At 49.8% G+C, this 22,821-nt stretch overlaps 1 pseudogene across 1 annotated transcript in view; it reads left to right on the top strand.

The window, feature by feature from the left end:
- LOC147097228 (bone morphogenetic protein receptor type-2-like) overlaps positions 1 to 19,746 on the top strand; it is a 76,670-nt pseudogene extending 56,924 nt beyond the window's left edge. The window contains exons 10-11 of the transcript XR_015074505.1: positions 15,083 to 15,219; positions 17,384 to 19,746. The product of XR_015074505.1 is annotated as a bone morphogenetic protein receptor type-2-like (transcript). The remainder of the gene's footprint in view (positions 1 to 15,082; positions 15,220 to 17,383) is intronic.
- The last annotated feature ends 3,075 nt before the right edge of the window (positions 19,747 to 22,821 follow it).

Here is a 22,821-nt window from a genome sequence, read left to right as displayed (position 1 = left end):
GGTGGAACTGAAAGAAATCAGTATTTGTAGGAAAATGGTGTTAGGAAAATTGATGGGACTGAAGGCCGATAAATCCCCAGGGCCTGATAATCTACATCCCAGGGTACTTAAGGAAGTGGCCCTAGAAATAGTAGATGCATTGCTGGTCATCTTCCAGAACTCGATAGACTCTGGAACGGTACCCATGGATTGGCGGGTAGCTAATGTTACCCCACTATTCAAAAAAGGTGGTAGCGAGAAGGCGGGGAATTATAGACCAGTAAGCTTGACATCGGTAGTGGGGAAAATGCTAGAGTCCATTATAAAAGATGTAATAGCAGAGCACTTGGAAAGCAGTGACTGGATCGGACAAAGTCAACATGGATTTACAAAAGGTAAATCATGCTTGACTAATCTACTGGAATTTTTTGAGGATGTAACTGGTAAAATAGATAAGGGAGAGCCAGTGGATGTGGTGTATTTGGACTTTCAGAAGGCTTTCGATAAGGTCCCGCATAAGAGATTAGCGTGCAAAATTAAGGCACATGGGATTGGGGGCAAGGTATTGACTTGGATAGAGAACTGGTTGGCGGACAGAAAGCAAAGAGTTGGAATAAACGGGTCGTTTTCCGAGTGGCAGGCAGTGACTAGTGGGGTACCGCAAGGATCGGTCCTAGGACCCCAGCTATTCACAATATATATTAATGATCTGGACGAGGGAATTGGATGTAATATCTCCAAATTTGCAGACAACACAAAGCTGGGTGGGAGGGTATGCTGTGAGGAGGATGTCGTGAAACTCCAGCACGATTTGGACAGGTTGGGTGATTGGGCAGAAACATGGCAAATGCACTATAATGTGGATAAATGTGAGGTTATCCACTTTGGTGGCAAAAACAGGAAGGCAGATTATTATTTGAATGGCAATAGATTGGGAGAAGGGGAAGTGCAAAGAGACCTGGGTGTTCTTGTACACCAGTCGCTGAAGGTAAGCATGCAGGTGCAGCAGGCGGTTAAGAAGGCAAATGGTATGTTGGCCTTCGTAGCAAGAGGGTTCGAGTACAGGAACAAGGATGTCTTGCTGCAGTTGTACAGGACCTTGGTGAGACCACACCGTGAGTATTGTGTGCAGTTTTGGTCGCCTTATCTGAGGAAGGATGTTCTTGCCATGGAAGGAGTGCAGCGAAGATTCACCAGGCTGATACCTGGGATGGCAGGAATGACGTATGAGGAGAGATTATGTCGATTGGGCTTATACTCACTGGAGTTTAGAAGATTGAGAGGGGATCTCATCGAAACCTATAAAATTCTGTCAGGCCTGGACAGACTAGATGCAGGAAGGATGTTCCCGATGGTCGGGGAGTCCAGAACCAGGGGTCATAGTCTAAGGATAAGGGGTAAGCCATTTAGGACAGAGATGAGGAGAAATTTCTTCACCCAGAGAGTGGTGAACCTGTGGAATTCTCTGCCATAGAGGGCGGTGGAGGCCAGTTCATTAAGTATATTCAAGAAAGAATTGGATATATTTCTTAAGGCTAAAGGGATCAAGGGATATGGGGAGAAGGCAGGGACAGGGTACTGAACTTGGATGATCAGCCATGATCTCATTGAATGGCGGAGCAGGCTCGAAGGGCCGAATGGCCGACTCCTGCTCCTATCTTCTATGTTTCTATGTTTGCACGAGGACACCCAAATCTCTCTGAACAGCAACATTTGAAAGTTTCTCACCATTTAAAAAATATTCCTACCAAAGTGAATAACCTCACATTTCCCTACGTTACACTCCATCTGCCACCTTACTGCCCACTCACTCAGTCTATCTATATCCCTTTGCAGTCTCTTTGTGTTCTCCTCAGACCTTACTGTCCCACCGAGCTTTGTATCATCAGCAAACTTGGACACATTACACTCAATCCCTTCATTTAGGTCATTAATATAGATTGTAAATAGCTGAGGCCCCAACACTGATCCTTGCGGCACCCCACTAGTTACAGCCTGCCAACCTGAAAGAGATCCGTTTATGCCTACTCTCTGTTTTCTGTCCATTAACCAATCCTCTATCCGTGCTACTATATTACCCCAACCCCATGAGCCCTTAACTTGAGTAATAACCTTTTATGTGGCACCTTATCGAATGCCTTTTGGAAATCCAAAATATACTACATCCACTGGTTCCCCTTTATCTACCCTGCTAGTTACACCCTCAAAATACTCCAATAAATTTGTCAAACACGATTTCCCTTTCATAAAACCATGTTGATTCTGCCTGATCATGTTATGATTTTCTAAGTGACTTGATACCACTTCCTTAACAATGGATTCCAGCATTTTCCCGACGACTGTTCTCAGGCTAACCGACCTTTAGTTCCCTGTTTTTCCCCTCCCTCCAACAATTCGCGCTCAATTCATTTACTTATTGCAAGTAAGCACGCGCGAATTTAAAATCATTTACTTTAAGCTCAAGTGATCACGTAGGTACTAACACCAGTGAGAGGTCAATTTGTGCGGTCTTGGGCCAGGGATTCCCAGGTGTCGGTGGGGATGTTGCACTTTTTCAAGGAGGCTTTGAGGGTGTCCTTGAAGCGTTTCCTCTGCCCACCTGGGGCTGTCTTGCCGTGCCGGAGCTCCGAGTAGAGTGCTTGTTTTGGGAGTCTCGTATCGGGCATGCGGACGATGTGACCCGTCCATCGGAGCTGATCGTCCGCTCTGCACAGCCATTCCTCCACCACACATTATCAAATCCTGAAGTTTAATTTGTCTCCTGCAACATATATTAATCGATTGTACTTTAAAAATTGATCATAAAATACTATCTTTAAATTCCTTTCTGAATAAAACATCCACAGAGCCTTATAATGAATTTTTAGCTTATATTTAAAATACTCTTTTAGATTTATTCTCCTCCCCTTAAAAAAACAGAGCATTCCTTCTTTGCACAATCATGAATCTAGCCAAACTGAACATTAAATTAATTGCCGCTCCGTTAGACTCGGCCAGACTCTCCTGCAATCCCCATCTCAACATTGAGTCCCACGGGATTCCCATTCCCGCTCTTCCTTCCCCACCCAGCAAAAGAAACCTCACACAACTGGCGAACATAGTACTTAAAATCATTTTAACTGCAGACATAACACCAGTAAATGGGACAGAGTCTCATCCCGTGTCCCACACACTGGGCAAGTTGCCGCCTCCACTCAATCTTACACAAGACCGTCGTGGTAAAATTCTGGTCATGAGCCAATTTGAAATCCAGTTCAATCCACTCTGGACATTTAAAATTCGCCCACACTCCCTTCCAAATCCTGTTGAATTCCAGCTGTGGGTATATACTTTGCCAAAACTCCTGACTAGCCGGTGTCTTGAATCTCCATTCTCTAAATACCCCATAGAAATCTTTGAGTATTGCATTTGTCAAATTGGACCAACTCCTCCCCTTTCTCCAGCAGAAAGCTTGGAAAAGCGGGACGCATTCTACTTCTTCTGGAGGTTTCCGCATTTATTTCTTCCATCCAATCCTGTGGGATTGCCCTCACAATCTTCTCTGTTGCTTTTTCCTCTCCCTCCTGATCCTCCTCCCAAACCATGCCTCTCACTACTGCTTCCGGCAACCAACCTGGAATTACCTCGTATTTTTTTATTTTTTTTAATTCATTGATGGGATGTGGGCGTCGCTGGCTAGGCCTGCATTTAGTGCCCATCTCTAATTGCCCTTGAGAAGATGGTGGTGAGCCGCCTTCTTGAACCGCTGCAGTCCATATGGTGTAGGTACACCCACAATGCTGTTAGGAAGGGAGTTCCAGGATTTTGGCCCAGCGACAGTGAAGGAACGGCAATACAGGTCCAAGTCAGGATGGTGTGTGGCTTGGAGGGGAACTTGTAGGTGGTGATGTTCCCATGCGTCTGCTGCCCTTGTCCTTCTAAGTGGTAGAGGTCGCGGGTTTGGGAGGTGCTGTTCAAGGAGCTTTGGCGAGTTGCTGCAGTGGATCTTGTAGATGGTGCACACTGCAGCCACGGTGCGCCGGTGGTGGAGGGAGTGAATGTTTAAGGTGGTGGATGGGGTGCCAATCAAGTGGGCTGCTTTATCCTGAATGGTGTCGAGCTCCTTGAGTGTTGTTGGAGCTGCACTCATCCAGGCAAGTGGAGAGTATTCCATCACACTCCTGACTTGTGCCTTGTAGATGGTGGAAAGGCTTTGGGGAGTCAGGAGGTGAGACACTCGCCGCAGAATTCCCAGCCTCTGGCCTGCTCTTGTAGCCACAGTATTTATATGGCTGGTCCAGTTCAGTTTCTGGTCAATGGTAACCCCCAGGATGTTGATAGTGGGGGATTCAGCGATTGGTAATGCCATTGAATGTCAAGGGGAGATGGTTAGAGTCTCGCTTGTTGGAGATGGTCATTGCCTGGCACTTGTGTGGTGCGAATGTTACTTGCCACTTGTCAGCCCAAGTCTGAATGTTGTCCAGGTCTTGCTGCATATGGACACGGACTGCGTCAGTATCTGATTTCAGATACATCTTTCACAGATATAATACCAGCTTTTATAAAAGCTTGATTAAATAAAACCTCTCCTTCGATGTTGACCCACCTGTTCAAGAATAAGGGCTGTTCTAAAAATTCCTCAGAACCCTTGGGCATAAACTGCACACTTTTAAAAAATTGGGCCCAAGTCTCTACAACCCCCTTATAAAACCTAGGGAGAGGTTTAATCGATTTCAAAAACACATTATTGTATTCCCCTGCCTTCCTATCCCACTTCGTTTTAAAAAATGCTCAAAACTAATTCTTCCAAAAACTTGTATTTGATTGACCTCTTCACCCATTTGATTCTAAAGGATTTTTTTCTCAAATCAATATCTGGGAAATTGAGTCCTCCCTGATTTCTCCGTCCAATGATGGTATTATTGTAAGCCACCAAGGCTGGTTTCTCTTCCCATAAAAACTTCACACAAGCCTCTCGGATGGACTTTTTTGCCCACTCAGGAATATCCTCCGCTGTCAATAAGTACCATAGCTTAGATAGCAAAGAGCGGACACCACTGACGCTCTTCCTTGCACCTTCTTTCCCATCTTCCCAAAATCTTTTTAATTTTCATAACCTTCGGTTCCCAATTTAATCGATTCACTTCCTCCCTGTCCTTCTTGCACCCCATATGCACCCCCAGAACTTCCAAAACCTCCACCACCTTAAAGGGGCTTTCCTCCAACCATTCCCCCTTACCCCTTCCTGCAACCAGGCATTGGGACTTACTATAATTCACTCTGGCTCCTGAAGCTCTACAATACTCCTCCACTACCTCCATAGCTTTCCTCACTGACTCCCCATCTCTCAACGTTAAGGTTGTGTCATCTGCATATTGGTGTATCACTGTCACCCGCCCGGAACTGGGAACCACAATCCCAACTACGCCTTGTTCCTTCCACATCATGTAACCTAATGGTTCTGCTACCAATGTGTACAACAATGGGGACAGGGGACAACCCTGTCTCACTGACCTCTGAATCGGAAAATATTTGGATATAAAACCATTACATTTAACACAGATAAATATGTTTGAATAAAAAATCCTTATCCACTCAATGAAATTATCCCCGAAACCAAATGCTTCCCAAACCATCAATAAAAACTCATGAGACCCTATCGAAGGCTTTCTCTTGACCTATCTTTAACACATAAGCTTTCCTTCCACTCTCTTCCATGAGCCAATGGAATGTTGGCTTTTATTGCTAGGGGGATAGAATATAAAAACAGGGAGGTATTGCTGCAGTTGTACAAGGTGTTGGTGAGACCGCACCTGGAATACTGCACACAGTTTTGGTGTCCATACTTAAGAAAAGACATACTTGCTCTCGAGTCAGTACAAAGAAGGTTCACTCGGTTAATCCCGGGGATGAGGGGGTGGTCATACGAGGAGAGGTTGAGTAGATTGGGACTCTACTCATTGGAGTTCAGAAGAATGAGAGGCGATCTTATTGAAACATATAAGATTGTGAGGGGGCTTGATTGGGTGGATGCGGTGAGGATGTTCCCAATGATGGGTGAAACTAGAACTAGGGGGCATAATCTTAGAATAAGGGGCTGCTCTTTCAAAACTGAGATGAGGAGAAACTTCTTCACTCAGAGGGTGGTAGGTTTGTGGAATTTGCTGCCCCAGAAAGCTGTGGAAGCTACATCATTAAATAAATTTAAAACAGAAATAGATCGTTTCCTAGAAGTAAAGGGAATTAAGGGGTTAGGGGAGCGGGCAGGAAATTGGACATGAGTCTAGGTTCGGAACGGTCATGGCCCTGTGGGTAGTGGAGCGGGCTCAGGGGCCGTGTAGACTTGTTCTGCTCCTACTTCTTGTGTTCTAATTCTATGTTAGATTTCAGGAGATGGTTTTATTCCTGTTCCTGGCTGGGGTGGAGATCGCCTTTACAGAAGGTAAGTACTGTAGAAAATATAGGGACAGAGTGATCTCCTGGACGAGTTTCGATCGCCTAGATGGGTCGGAGAGGAATTTCCCAGATTTTTTCTCCCAAATTGGCCATTGGGTTTTTTATCTGGTTTTTCGCCTCTCCCGGGAGATCACATGGGTTCGGGTGGAATGGAGAGTGATAGAAGATTTGAGGTTAGGATCAGATCAGCCATGATCTTATTGAATGGCGGAGCAGGCTCGAGGGGCCGATTGGCCTACTCCTGCTCCTATTTCTTATGTTCTTATTGTTCTTATGCATCACGGATTGAGATCAGAGTCCGGGATGTCCCGGGCTTGTGGCTCAACAACAACTTGTATTTGTATAGCGCCTTTAACACGGTAAAACGTCGCAAGGCGCTGCACATGAGTATTTTAAGACAAAAAATTTGACACCGATCCACATAAGGATAAATATGGGCAGGTGACCAAAAGCTTGGTCAAAGAGGTAGGTTTTCAGGAGCGTCTTAAAGGAGGAGAGAGAGAGAGGTGGAGAGGCTTAGGGAGGGAATTCCAGAGCTTAGGGCCCAGGCGGCTGAAGGCACGGCCACCAATGGTGGAGCGATTATAATCAGGGATGCTCAAGAGGGCAGAATTAGAGGAGCGCAGATATCTCGGGGGGGGGGGGGGGTTGTGGGGCTGAAGGAGATTACAGAGATAGGAAGGGGCGAGGAGGGCCATGGAGGGATTTGAAAACAAGGATGAGAATTTTGAAATCGAGGCGCTGCTTAACCGGGGGCCAATGTAGCACAGGGGAGATGGTGAGACGGGACTTGGTGCGAGTTTTGGATGACCTCAAGTTTACGTAGGGTGGAATGTGGGAGGCCGGCCAGGAGTGCATTAGAATAGTCAAGACTAGAGGTACAGGTAGACTACCCTTTATCCGAACTTCCGAAAACCGAAACCCTCTAAAAACCAAAGGTTTTTTCGTTCAGCGTAAATCGTGCGCACAACTTACGCTGAACGAAAAAACCTTCGGTTTTTAGAGGGTTCCGGTTTCGGAAGTTCAGGTAAAGGGTAAGTCGTGCGCACGACCCCCCGCGGACCCCCCCCGCGGGACCCCCGCCGACCCCCCCCCGCCGGCCCCGACCCACGCCGACCCCCCCCCCCGCGGACCCCCGCCGACCCCGACCCCCCACCGACTTACGCTGAGCGTCAGCGTAAGTCGTGCGCACGACCCCCCGCGGACCCCCCCCCGCGGACCCCCGCCGACCCCCCCCGCCGGCCCCGACCCCCGCCGACCCCCCCCGCCGACCCCCGACCCCCACCGACTTACGCTGAGCGTCAGCGTAAGTCGTGCGCACGACCCCCCCGCGGACCCCCCCCGCGGACCCCCGCCGACCCCCCCCGCCGGCCCCGACCCCCGCCGACCCCCCCCGCCGACCCCCGACCCCCCACCGACTTACGCTGAGCGTCAGCGTAAGTCGTAGCGCACGACCCCCCCGCCGACCCCCCCGCCGACCCCCCCCGCAGACCCCCGCAGCCCCGACCCCCCCGCGGACCCCCGCCGGCCCCGACCCCCACCGACCCCCCCCGCGGACCCCCACCGACCCACCTTCCGAAATCCGAAATTCTCCGAAAACCGAAACACGGCTGGTCCCGAGGTTTTCGGATAAAGGATAGTCTACCTGTAATAAAGGTATGGATGAGGGTTTCAGCAGTGGATGAGCTGAGGCAAGGGCGGAGACAGGCGATGTTACAGAGGTGAAAGTAGGCGGTCTTTAGTCCACTCCATAGGACTAAGAGGGCGAAACTATCTGCGGCATCACCTCCTTCATACGATTCGCCATAACCCTCGCCAAGATCTTATAACCTACATTTAATAATGTGATGGGCCTCCAATTCTTTAGATCCCGTCTATCCCCTTTATTTTTATATAAGCTAAGCTTATGAAACCTCTCCTCATAGATGGGGCCAGGCTTCCCTCAATTTTAATCTCCTTAAAAACCTCTAAGAGCAATGGACGTAAAATCTCTAAAAATTCTTTATAAAATTCTGCACTTAGTCCATCAGACCCTGGGCTTTTCCCCCCCTTCATTCCACTTATTGCTACTTTTATTTCCGCTAATCCTACTTTGTCACACATGCTTCTCTCATCCTCCTTTAAACCCTCTTCAATAAAAGCAGTAACCTTCTCCATCGCCAATTTGGAAATGTCTTCTTTTGTATATAACTCTTGATAAAAGCTACTAGCCGCCTCCAAAATCTCCCCACTTTCATTAACGATCTCCTCCCCAACCTTCAACTCTCCAATTAATGATAATCTTTGTCGCAGCTTCTCTTGCTCTAGAAAATATCTAGTGCATCTGAAGGTAAGCATGCAGGTGCAGCAGGCGGTGAAGAAGGCAAATGGTATGTTGGCCTTCATAGCAAAAGGGTTTGAGTACAGGAGCAAGGATGTCCTGCTGCAGTTGTACAGGGCCTTGGTGAGACCACACCTTGAGTACTGTGTGCAGTTTTGGTCACCTTATCTAAGGAAGGATGTTCTTGCCATGGAAGGAGTTCAGCGAAGATTCACAAGGCTGATCCCGTGGATGGCAGGAATGATGTATGAGGAGAGATTGGGTCGATTGGGCTTATACTCGCTGGAGTTTAGAAGAATGAGAGGGGATCTCATCGAAACTTATCAAATTCTGACAGGTCTGGACAAACTAGATGCAGGTAGAATGTTCCCGATGGTCGGAGAGTCCAGAACCAGGGGTCATAGTCTAAGGATAAGGGGTAAGCCATTTAGGACAGAGATGAGGAAGAATTTCTTCACCCAGAGAGTGGTGAACCTGTGGAATTCTCTACCACAGAAGGCGGTTGAGGCCAAGTCTTTAAATAATTCAAGAAGGAGTTAGATATATTTCTTAGAGCTAAAGGTATCAAGGGATATGGGGAGAATGCAGGGACAGGGTGATGTGCCTCAAAAATTCCAAGACTCGATGTTAGCAAAACAAAATAAGGCTTTTATTAACTTAGAAAGTAACACGTAAGAGAGAGAGGTATCTTCCTTCTGGAGACTGAGGCCAGACTGAGCTAGCTTACAAAAGGGGCCAGGTATGGGCGGAGCCCTACACACACAGCACATTCCAGCACATTCCAATAAACAGTACAATGAGGTCTGGGGGAAGGGAAATGACACTGAAACCGACCACAGTCACAGGCAGTGATGAATGGAATATTTCATCACACAGGGTACTGAATTTGAATGATCAGCCATGATCTCATCGAATGGCGGAGCAGGCTCGAGGGGCCGAATGGCCTACTCCTGCTCCTATCTTCTATGTTTCTATGTTTCTCCCTCCAACGCATCTTTAGCCTTTGCCCGGAGAATGGCCCCCTTGCATTTTTCAGCTTGCAATAATTCCCACTCTTCCTTTAAAACCACCCACTTGGTCTCTGCTCCCTTATCCCCTCCGTCAACTGCTTTACAGATATCCATAAACCTTCTGTTTATATTCTCTTCTCGACGCGGTTAGCTGCCCCTCTCTCTTTCCCAAAACATACCAAAAAAACTTTTACCTCTTATTTGAAATTGCCCCACCAAACTCTTCTTTCTTTCAAGAACAAAGGTTCCTTCCGAGCATTCTTTATTATATTTAAAATCCCTTCATTATAAGCAATTTCTTTCAGGTATTGGTTGTTTAAAATCCACACCCCTGAACCGATCTTAACTCTGCTGTTCCTAATTCTAAGAACCAAAGCCGAGTGGTCACTAAAAATACTTCTTTGTAATAAATCTCCATCACCTCAGAACAAAGATGGGAGGGAAAGCAGTGAGTGAGGAGGACATAAAAAACCTGCAAAAGGACATAGACAGGCTAAGTGAGTGGGCAGAGATTTGGCAGATGCAATATAATGTTGGAAAGTGTGAGGTTATGCACTCTGGCAGAAAAAAATCAAAGAGCAGGTTATTATCTAAATGGAGAGAAACTGCAAAGTGCGACAGTACAAAGGGATCTGGGGGTCCTGGTGCATGAAACACAAAAAGTTAGTATGCAGGTGCAGCAGGTGATCAGGAAGGCCAATGGAATCTTGGCTTTTATTGCAAGGGGGATGGAGTATAAAAACAGGGAAGTCTTGCTGCAGTTATACAGGGTATTGGTGAGGCCACACCTGGAATACTGCGTGCAGTTTTGGTTTCCATATTTAAGAAAAGATATACTTGCTCTCGAGGCGGTTCAGAGAAGGTTCACTCGGTTGATTCCGGAGATGAGGGGGTTGACGTATGAGGAAAGGTTGAGTAGGTTGGGCCTCTACTCATTGGAGTTCAGAAGAATGAGAGGCGATCTTATCGAAACATATAAGATTGTGAGGGGGCTTGATCGGGTGGATGCGGTGAGGATGTTTCCACTGATGGGTGAGACTAGAACTAGGGGGCATAATCTAAGAATAAGGGGCTGCCCTTTCAAAACTGAGATGAGGAGAAACTTCTTCACTCAGAGGGTAGTAAATCTATGGAATTTGCTACCCCAGAGAGCTGTGGAAGCTGCAACACTAAATAAATTTAAAATGGAGATAGACAGTTTCCTAGCAGATAAGGGAATTAGGGGTTACGGGGAGAGGGCAGGGAAGTGGACGTGAGTCTAGATTCGGATCAGCCATGATCCTGTTGAATGGCGGCGCAGGCCCGAGGGGCCGTATGGCCTACTCCTGCTCCTATTTCTTATGTTCTTATGTTCTTAACCCTTCCCACATTAACACAAAATCTATTCGGCTCTGTTTTAAAACATCACCCACCCAACCTCTTCAGGAGGCCTCCCTTTTTATGAGGTTCCGGTCCCTCCATAAGTCTCTCAAATTTAAATTTGCCAGCATTTTTACAATCATCCTTCTGGAGTTATCATCTTTAAAGGTCATCTGGGCCGAAATGTCCACCCAAGATAAAAAAATACATTAAAATCCCCCACGATACAAGGGTTCTACGCCTCTGCCACTTCAGTGAATAACCACCGAAAAAACTCGCGACGCTTGCAATGGTCGTTCGGTGCATAGATATTAAAGAGATTGCAATTAAATTCCTCCATTTTTACCTTTAGCCATAAAAATCTACCCTCAGTGTCTTTGTCCACCAAGGCAACGTTCTCTTTTATGGACGGACTCACCAAAACAGCCACCCCTCTACAGTTATTGTTTGCACAACTTGCAAACACCTCTCCCTTCCAAATCTTCCAAACTCTTTCTAGGATATCCTCATCCCAAAAGGTTTCTTGCAGACACAACAGGTCAGTGCCTTTAAAACCCTACAACAACTGCTGCAATTTCTTCTCACCCCTCAGTCCGTTCACAGTAATCAAGACCAATGTAATCATGCCTCTGAATAAGGGAAGTGTGCCTGATAATCCCCCCCATCATTTAATCTCCGGCCCTTCCCTCCTCTCGTGCTCCTTCCTAACTTTTCGGGCAACTGTTCTTTCTCCTGAAGCCTCCGGCTCTCGTTCACCTCCTGTTCGAAACTTCCCTGCAGTTTCAGCCTCTTCCTTACATTAGGTTTGGGCCGAGGAGCTGCCCCTTCACCCTCCTTCTGCCTCTCACTAACCTTTCCCTTTCCAGACGATGCTACCCCACTTCCATGTCTCTGTCCCCCCTCTAACTCCTCACCCTTGAGCTCTTCTGTAACCTCCCATCCCTGCCCCCATCAGATACATAATCTCCCTTACAGAGTCTTCCTGCTCTCACGGTTTCTCCAACAGTGCCACTCCATTTGGCCTCATCTCCACTGTTGACCCTTGCTCCCTGTTCCTTCTCTCTCTCTGGGACAATGGCGCATCTGCACCTATCTTGCTCCCTTCTGGCATCTTTGTCTCCCCGCTCCCGTCCTGCTGCCCCTTTAAGGCTCCTGCCTCTTGCACCCTCTCCTTGTCTTGCCCCCTCCTGCTCCCCGAGATGTCCGACACCCCGTCTTTCTTTGGAGTACTTACACTTGCCCCACACCCCACTCCCGCCTCCTCTCCCCCCGCGGACACCAGATTCTTTAGGGAGAGCCGAGCCATATTATGGCTCGACTCTGCCCTCGACCCATGCTGCCCGCTGCTGTCTTTGTCCTTTTCCACCGTACTTGGTGTGTTTTCCACCATCTCCATCCTGTTCTCTGCTCCGCGATTTTCTGCCTCTTCCTGCGCTCTTTTCTCCTTCCATTCACCAGCTGTGTCCTCCGCCTGCTCCGCTCCTCCGGCCACTCCACTCACACCCCCTGCTCCTTCTCCCACCTCCTCGTCCTGGTTGGCAGGCAGAAAGCAAAGAGTTGGAATAAACGGGTCGTTTTCCGACTGGCAGGCAGTGACTAGTGGGGTACCGCAAGGATCGGTCCTAGGACCCCAGCTGTTCACAATATATATTAATGATCTGGACGAGGGAATTGGATGTAATATCTCCAAATTTGCAGACGACACAAAGCTGGGTGGGAGGGTAAGCTGTGAGGAGGATGTCGTGAAACTCCAGCACGACTTGGACAGGCTGGGTGATTGGGCAGAAACATGGCAAATGCACTATAATGTGGATAAATGTGAGGTTATCCACTTTGGTGGCAAAAACAGGAAGGCAGATTATTATTTGAATGGCAATAGATTGGGAGAAGGGAAAGTGCAAAGAGACCTGGGTGTTCTTGTACACCAGTCGCTGAAGGTAAGCATGCAGGTGCAGCAGGCGGTTAAGAAGGCAAATGGTATGTTGGCCTTCGTAGCGAGAGGGTTCGAGTACAGGAACAAGGATGTCTTGCTACAGTTGTACAGGGCCTTGGTGAGACTGCACCTTGAGTATTGTGTGCAGTTTTGGTCGCCTTATCTGAGGAAGGGCGTTCTTGCCATGGAAGGAGTGCAGCGAAGATTCACCAGGCTGATACCTGGGATGGCAGGCATGACGTATGAGGAGAGATTGGGTTGATTGGGCTTATACTAGCTGGAGTTTAGAAGATTGAGAGGGGGATCTCATCGAAACCTATAAAATCCTGTCAGGCCTGGACAGACTACTTGCAGGAAGGATGTTTCTGATGGCCGGGGAGTCCAGAACCAAGGGTTATAGTCTAAGGATAAGGGGTAAGCCATTTAGGACTGAAATGAGGAGGAATTTCTTCACCCAGAGAGTGGTGAACCTGTGGAATTCTCTGCCACAGAGGGCGGTGGAGGCCAATTCATTAAATATATTCAAGAAGGAGTTGGATATATTTCTTCAGGCTAAAGGGATCAAGGGATATGGGGAGAAGGCAGGGACAGGGTACTGAATTTGGATGATCAGCCATGATCTCATTGAATGGCAGAACAGGCTCGAAGGGCCGAATGGCCGACTCCTGCTCCTATCTTCTATGTTTCTATGTTTCTATGTCCCTCAAGGCGCTTCCTTCTGCCTCACACTCACAGCGGGTGGGGCCTTTGTGACACACCCCACAGCTCTCCGCCCTGTAGCTCCGAGCGATGTGTCCACTCCCTTACAAGTCTGGACAGCTTCTTACAAGCTGGTCGTGTCCAAGACAATAATAACAAACCTTCACCTGGTTATCATGCAGTACTCGGAAATACTGCACTCCTTCCATTGTCTCAAATTTCATGCTATACGGCAATGACTTCACCCCCTCTGGGAACTGCACCTTTACATAACAGGTTCCATCTGCTACCCACGTTCCTGGATAATATCTCCTCTTTATTGCCGAGCAAATTTTAATGTCCCACGACTCCAACTTTTTTATTAACGCATCGTCCTCAATATAAACCGGCAGGTTTAAGAATGAGACCACCACCTCTTCAGAATATAGCAGAGATACCTCCAAGAACTTATCTCCAACCTTCAAACTCAGTGAAAGTCTTTCCACCTCCTCTCGGCCACTGACCGTCACCTCGAACCCAACATTCGGCTTTGGTCAGCAGGCAAAGCAGCTTCCCTCACCACAGTCCTCATGTATAGAGCCATAGAGTTAATACAGCACAGAAAGAGGCCCTTCGGCCCATCGTGTCTGCGCCGGCCATCAAGCCCCGTCTATTCTAATCCCATTTTCCAGCACTTGGTCCCTAGCCTTGTATGCTATGGCGTTTCAAGTGCTCATCTAAATGCTTCTTGAATGGATAACATCCCAAGCTTGTATCTCCTTATCCTCGCACTGAACCACCACCGCGTTCTCTTTTCCAAACCTCCTGGGGACCCGGCCCAAATCTTTGGGCCTTTTTTTCAATCCCTGGCCCAAGACCGCACAAAGTGGAGGAAGGCGCCGAACGCCTCGAGTCTCTTCGCCGGGAGCAAGCGGAAGCCAAACGCAAGGAGCGCACATCAACCCAAGCAGCCCACCCACCCGCCCCCTTCAACCACCGTCTGCCCCACCCTGTGACAGAGACAGGAGGTCCCGCATTGGACTCATCAGTCACCTGAGAACTCATTTTTTAATGTGGAATCAAGTCATCCTCGGTTCCGAGGGACTGCCCAAGAGAGAAATCTAAGCGCCAAAAAAGGCCCTAAAACCTGAAAAGATAAATATCCACCGCCAACTTTTTACAAACTCACTCCAACTCCCTGCAGTAATCAAGCAGCCAGCAGCACCTGCTCACTCCTAGCCGCTCCCACCTAGAGAGTGATGTCCGCTGAGCCATGGCTGACACTGACAGATCTGCACTAACCCGAGCTCCCTCCTCGGTACTATGGATATCCCTCTTCAATTACACAGTGTGTTTGGTGTTTTCCAGATGGTTCCACGCCAGATTTTCAGGCTGCGTTCGAAGCTGAGATTGGCAGCAAACCGACTTTTCAACAAATGGTGACGATTGTGTCTAAAAGGCGACAGAGACCCAAATTCCCGCAAAATTGGAAGGAATCCAACATGGTTTGTAAATAAATAGTTTCCACAAAATCTATCCCTCTTTAACCTATCGACAATTATCTAGTCCAGACCGAAAGTATCTGTAACCCAGAATTCGCCTTCCCCTCTGTCCAAAATCACTAACTCTTAACAAACGCCAGACTTAACCCTCACTCTCTATAATATGACCAACACTTTCTTTTATTTGTTCCTGGGATGTGGGCGTCGCTGGCAAGGCCGGCATTTATTGCCCGTCCCGAATTGCCCTTGAGAAGGTGGCGGTGAGCCGCCTTCTTGAACCGCTGCAGTCCGTGTGGTGAAGGTGCTCCCACAGCGCCGTTAGGGAGGGAGTTCCAGGATTTTGACCCAGCGACGATGAAGGAACGGCCGATATACTTCCAAGTCGGGATGGTGTGTGACTTGGAGACCTGCTGCCCTTGTCTTTCTAGGTGGTAGAGGTCGCGGGTTTGGGAGGTGCTGCCGAAGAAGCCTTGGCGAGTCGCTGCAGTGCATCTTGTAGATGGTACACACTACAGCCACGGTGCGCCGGTGGTGGAGGGAGTGAATGTTTAAGGTGGTGTGGATGGGGTGCCAATCAAGCGGGCTGCTTTGTCCTGGATGGTGTCGAGCTTCTTGAGTGTTGTTGGAGCTGCACTCATCCAGGCAAGTGGAGAGTATTCCATCACACTCCTGACTTGTGCCTTGTCGATGGCGGAAAGGCTTTGGGGAGTCAGGCGGTGAGACACTCGCCGTAGAATACCCAGCCTCTGACCTGCTCTTGTTGCCACAGTATTTATGTGGCTGGTCCAGACACTGACCCAAGTATTCACTGACTGAGGGCCCCCAAGTATCCACAGCGCGAGGGACCTGAGTATTTACATTCTCACCACTCTCTGGGTAAAGAAGTTTCTTCTGAATTCCCTATTTGACTATCTTATATTGAGGGCCTCTAGTTATGCTGTTGCCCACAAGTGAAACATTCTCTCTCTGTATCCACTCTATCAAAACCTTTCATAATTTTAAAGACTTCTATTAGATTGCCCCCTCAGCCTTCTGTTTTCAAGAGAAAAGAGACCCAGCCTGTTCATCCTTTCCTGATATGTATACCCTCGCAGTTCTGGTATCCTCCTTGTAAATCTTCTCTGCACCCTCTCCAGTGCCTCTATATCCTTTTTATAATATGGCGACCAGAACTGTATGCAGTACTCCAAGTGTGGTCTAACCAAGGTTCGAAACTGTAGCGGTACCACCGAATGTCTCTTACTTACTGTACATAATTCCCTTTAACTATGTTTGTATAGAGTTTGCATGTACGGGGCGTTGCCCCTTTAAGAACGCGACCTAACGCGAGGACGTCACGTCGCGCATCACGTGACCGCCCCAAGCGCGGGCAAACGCGATGACGTCACGTCGCACATCACGTGACTGCCCCAAGCGCGGGCAAACGCAACGACGTCACGTCGCACATCACGTGACCGCCCCAAGCGCGGGCAAACGCGATGACGTCACGTCGCACATCACGTGACCGCCCCAAGCGCCGGCAAACGCGATGACGTCACGTCGCACATCACGTGACCGCCCCAAGCGCCGGCAAACGCGATAACGTCACGTCGCACATCACGTGACCGCCCCAAGCGCGGGCAAACGCGATGACGTCACGTCGCGCATCACGTGACCGCCCCAAGCGCGGGCAAACGCGATGACGTCACGTCGCACATCACGTGACTGCCCCAAGCGCGAGCAAACGCGATGGCGTCACGTCGCACATCACGTGACCGCCCCAAGCGCGGGCAAACACGATGACGTCATGACGCAATCCCCGGGACTGCCCAGTCAGTCCTCGTGGCGTCCCCGTTGAGTGAAGACCTGCTCCAAGGTTCTCCTGCATTGATCTCTGCTGTTTTCTGCAATTCGTCAAATCCAACATTAAAGACCTGTTTGATTGTTCGCCTGAGTCGACCTCAGTTTTTAGTTAGGAATACATCAATACCTACATTGGTGACCTCCAACATAGGTCAATTCCTACAATACAATCAACCTGGTGAGCCTTTGTTTCTCAGATAAGGACATTTCTCAGATAGCTTTGTCTTTTGCATGTGAACTGGTCTGTTAATTGTTCTCGGAGTGCTTGAGCAGTGACCTGCCGTGGATGAGCTGTCAGTGACTGTGCTCTGGGTTTTATTCGTAGTGCGTCTTGGAAACCATCAAGGATTGCTGGGATCACGATTCTGAGGCCCGCCTAACGGCACAGTGTGTGGAGCAGAGGATTAGCAATCTTGTGGCACTGTCGCACCAGGAGCAAGCTTATTCAAGCTCACCTGCAAGAAGCGTGGTCGCATTTGACAGCCTGAAGTAATCTGGATTGCAGCTGCCATCCCGTATCCACGCACTCAGGACTCTCCCTCTGCCTGACCACCTCCCTTCTGCTTTCAAGAACCTCCCCAACACCGTTCCCTTCACCCGTGCCTCTGTCCTCCGCTACACTAACTTTCCCCGCTTTTCCTTTATGCTTAGCACCCACTGGCTTGCTTTCCTTAATGAGAGGCGCTTGGAGACATGTTGCTGCTACTGAGGACTGCTGTTCGTGCCCGGATCTTATTAAAGGATGTTATTAATGTACACTTCACATTAAGTTAATCTGGGCATTTAACTTATTTATTTAGAGTCTCCTGTCACACACGAGACAACACATTTCTTCAACTGCTGTCTATCCGGAGCCAAATGTTTGACTTCAGTCGAACACTGGGGAAAAATCCCTTCTTCCAATAGTGTCATAGGGTCATTAACATCTACCCAAGAGGGCAGGTGGGGCCTCGGTTTAATGTCTCATCTGAAAGACGCCACCTCCGACAGTGCGGCGTTCCCTCAGTACTGCCCCTCTGACAGTGCGGTGCTCCCTCAGTACCGCCCCTCCGACAGTGCGGCACTCCCTCAGTACTGCCCCTCCGACAGTGCGGCGCTCCCTCAGTACCGCCCCTCCGACAGTGCAGCGTTCCCTCAGTACTGCCCCTCTGACAGTGCGGTGCTCCCTCAGTACTGCCCCTCCGACAGTGCGGCACTCCCTCAGTACTGCCCCTCCGACAGTGCGGCGCTCCCTCAGTTTTGCCCCACCGACAGTGCGGCGCTCCCTCAGTACCGCCCCTCCGACAGTGCGGCGCTCCCTCAGTACTGCCGCTCCGACAGTGCGGTGCTCCCTCAATCATGCCACACTGACAGTGCAGCGCTCCCTCAGTACTGCCCCTCCGACAGTGCGGCGCTCCCTCAGAACTGCCCCTCCTACAGTACGGCGCTCCCTCAGAACTGCCCCTCCGACAGTGCGGCGCTCCCTCAGTGCTGCCCCTCCGACAGTGCGGCGTTCCCTCAGTACCGCTCCACCGACAGTGTGGCGCTCCCTCAGTACTGCCCCTCCGACAGTGCGGCGCTCCCTCAGTACTGCCCCACCAACAGTGCGGCGCTCCCTCAGTACTGCCCCTCCGACAGTGCACCCTCCCTCAGTACTACCCCTCCGACAGCGCGGTGCTCCCTCAGTACTGCCCCTCAGACAGTGCGGCGCGCCCTCAGTACCGCCCCTTCGACAGTGCGGCGCTCCCTCAGAACTGCCCCTCCGACAGTGCGGCGCTCCCTCAGAACTGCCCCTCCGACAGTGCGGCGCACCCTCAGTACTGCCGCTTCGACAGTGCGGCACTCCCTCAGTACTGCCCCTCCGACACTGCGGCGCTCCCTCAGAACTGCCCCTCCGACAGTGCGGCGCTCCCTCAGTACCGCCCCTCCGACAGTGCGGCGCTCCCTCAGTACCGCCCCTCCGACAGTGCGGCGCTCCCTCAGTACCGCCCCTCCGACAGTGCGGCGTTCCCTCAGTACCGCCCCTCCGACAGTGCGGCGCTCCCTCAATCCTGCCCCTCCGACAGTGCAGCCCTCCCTCAGTACTGCCCCTCCGACAGTGCGGCGCTCCCTCAGTACTGCCCCACCGACAGTGCTGCGCTCCCTCAGTACTGCCCCACCGACAGTGCGGCGCTCCCTCAGTACTGTCCCACTGACAGTGCGGCACTCCCTCAGAACTGCCCCTCCGACAGTGCGGCGCTCCCTCAGCACTGCCCCACTGACAGTGCGGCGCTCCCTCAGTACTGCCCCTCCGACAGTGCGGCGCTCCCTCAGTACTGCCCCACCGACAGTGCGGCGCTCCCTCAGTACTGCCCCACCGACAGTGCGGCGCTCCCTCAGTACTGCCCCACCGACAGTGCGGCGCTCCCTCAGTACTGCCCCTCCGACAGTGCGGCGCTCCCTCAGTACTGCCCCTCCGACAGTGCGGCGCTCCCTCAGTCCTGCCACTCTGACAGTGTGCAGGCTGACACTCAATCTCGGATATTAATTGTCATTTTGTTGTAGTTTTACTCGATGAACCTGTGCAGATATTGTGATGCTGTAAGTTACTGCTGTGCTTATGATTTAGACTCTTGATTAGTATTACTGTTACCACTACTTCACCTTGCGATTGATTATTTCCAGGATTATTGTGGATTTAATTAAATAAACGAGTGTGAGTATTTGCAATTCTGAGTCGCACTCTGTCTCTGTTGCCAACAGAGGGGAAACTATACTTGAGATACTGCCGTTGTTTCCCCAGGAGCAGAGACGGCCAACTGAAGATTTAGAGATTTAAAATGACAGAGTTTTGATGGCGAATATGGTGGTGCCACAGTGGTATACAGTCGGGAGGGAGTGGTCCTGGGAGTCCTCATCATTGACACCAGAACCCTTGAAGTCTCATGGCATCAGGTCAAGCATGGGCAAGGAAACCTCCTGCTGATTACCACCTACCGCCCTCCCCCAGCTGGTGAATCAGTACTCCTCCATGTTGAACACCACTTGGAAGAAGCACTGAGGGTCGAATGTACTCTGGGTGGGGGACTTCAATGTCCAGCACCAAGAGTGGCTCGGTAGCACCACTACTGACCGAGCTGGCCGAGTCCTGAAGGACATAGCTGCCAAACTGGGCCTGCGGCAGGTGGTGAGCGAACCAACCCGAGGGGGAAAGCCTACTTGACCGCGTCCTCACATAAGAACATAGGAAATAGGAACAGGAGTCGGCCATTTGGCCCCTCGAGCCTGCTCCGCCATTCAATGAGATCATGGCTGATCTGATCTTGGCCTGAACTCCACTTTCTTGCCCGCTCCCCATAACCCTCGACTCCCCTATAGTTCAAAAGTCTGTCTACCTCCACCATATATTCAATGACTCAGCCTCCACAGCTCTCTGGGGTAGAGAGTTCACGACCCTCAGAGAAGAAATTCCTCCTCATCTCCGTTTTAAATGGGTGCCCCTTATCCTGAAACTATGCCCCCTAGTTCTAGATTCCCCCACGAGGGGAAGCATCCTCTCTGCCTCTACCCTCAGAATCTTATATGTTTCAATAAGATCACCTCTCATTCTTCTAAACTCCAATGAGTATAGGCCTAACCGGCTCAACCTTTCTTCATAAGTCAACCCCCTCATCTCAGGAATCAACCTGGTGAACCTTCCCTGAACTGCCTCCAATGCAAGTATATCCCTCCTTAAATAAGGAGGCCAAAACTGTACGCAGTACTCCAGGTGCGGTCTCACCAACGCCCTGTGCAGTTGTAGCAAGACTTGGGGGAGGGTTTAAACTAAAATGGCAGGGGGTTGGGAACCTGAGCAGGGAGACAGAGGAAAGGGAAACAAGGATAAAAGCAAAAGATAGGAAGGAGAAAAACAAAAGTGGCAGTCAGAGAAATCAACGGCAGCACGGTGGCATAGTGGTTAGCACTGTTGCCTCACAGCGCCAGGGACCCGGGTTCAAATCCGGCCTCGGGTGACTGTCTGTGTGGAGTTTGCGCATTCTCCCCGTGTTTGCGTGGGTTTCCTCCGGGTGCTCCGGTTTCCTCCCACAGTCCAAAGATGTGCGGGTTAGGTTGATTGGCCGTGATAAAAATTGGCCCTTAGTGTTAGGGGGGATTAAATATGCGGGGTTACGGGGATAGGGCTTGGGTGGGATGGCTGTCGGTGTAGGGACCGGGTGCAAGGGTTTGGATGATCAGCCGTGATCTCGTTGAATGGCGGAGCAGGGCCGAATGGCCTACTCCTGCTCCATGTTTCTATGTATGTTTCCCTACTTTTATACTCCATCCTCCTTCGGAATAAAGGCCAACATTCCATTTGCCTTCCTAATTACTTGCTGTACCTGCGGGCTAACTTTTTTGTGTTTCACTTACAAGGACCCGCAGAACCCTCTGTACCGCCGCATTCTGTAGTCTTTCTCCATTTAAATAATCATTTGCTTTTTTATTCTTCCTACCAAAGTGGATAACCTCACATTTCCCCACATTATACTCCATCTGCCATTTGATAGAGGTGTTCAAAATCATAAGTGGTCTGTCTGGACAGAGTAGATAGAAACTGTTCCCATTGGCGGAAGGGTCGAGAACCAGAGGACACAGATTTAAGGTGATTGGCAAAAGAACCAAAGGCGACGCGAGGAAAAACTTTTTTTACGCAGCGAGTGGTGAGGATCTGGAATGCGCTGCCCGAGCGGGCGGTGGAGGCAGACTCGATCGCGGCTTTCAAAGGGGAGTCGGATAAGTGCCTGAAAGAAAAAAGTCTGCAGGGCTACGGGGAAAGGGCGGGTTGCACAGTAAAACCTTGAGTGGTTCGAGCCACTCGCCCCTTAGGTTCTGTACACTGGACTTTGAGGCAGGAACTACAATGCAGAGAATACTCTATAGACCAAGTTTAATGAAAACGAAATGAAATTTTATTGCACAAAGGAACAAAATTGAATGTAAGCCAATAAGGTACATGGGAGGGAAAAACAAATCATAATACAGTACTAGCCAACATATATACAGGCATGTTATACTTTACAAAAGTCATCTCGAAATGGGGAAACACACGGAACATCGAGAGGCAACAACTCATAATTAAATATACCCAAAATGCCCACCCCCTAATCCTGGCTAGATCAGATTATGAGGGGCCAGAAACATGCTCACCAATCCAATGAGAAAGTATAAGATTTTGAAAGGTCTGCGCTTTGATCCTCTCAGGCGTCCTGTCTCCACGTGGTCAACGCTGCGGGCTGCGACTCGCTCTCTTCTTCCTCGAGGTGAAGGTCACGGACGGGCTGGATGCTGGCAGGCCTGGACGGCGGCGTGGACGGAGACCACCTATTTGATCATGGTCAAATAGGTTTCTTCGCAGAGCCCAGCTGGTTTACCATTTTCAGATAGGTTTCTTCTGAAGGGCTGCTGTCCTTCGTCTTGTCAACGGCCCGGGGTTTGTCGATGATCTCCCGATGGCTACCCCGGGACTCCAGTAATACTTTTCCGTGGAGGCCCTTATCTCCCGCCAAATCAAGGTTAGTCTTTGTTAACTTTTGGCGGGCTTGTAGCACAGCGGGGTAGTCTTTGTTTTTAAAGTATCTTCGAATGGCCGGTAGCGGCCATCTCTGGTCTGGAACGACCCTGTATTGTCTTTAATGTCCATCTGATGTCTTAAACGGTGCTTGATGTTCCCCCTATGAATATGAAACTGTTTCCCTTTGTCTGGGTAAACATTTTGATGGCCTTTATCTACAGGCCGATCTGATCGGATCTGCATCCAATCTATAT

Source organism: Somniosus microcephalus, chromosome 33 (genome assembly GCF_052327205.1).
Source record: "Somniosus microcephalus isolate GS21.2 chromosome 33, FLI_Smic_1.0, whole genome shotgun sequence".
In the NCBI taxonomy this organism is placed as follows: domain Eukaryota; kingdom Metazoa; phylum Chordata; class Chondrichthyes; order Squaliformes; family Somniosidae; genus Somniosus; species Somniosus microcephalus.
This window is presented reverse-complemented; position numbering and strand designations above follow the sequence as displayed.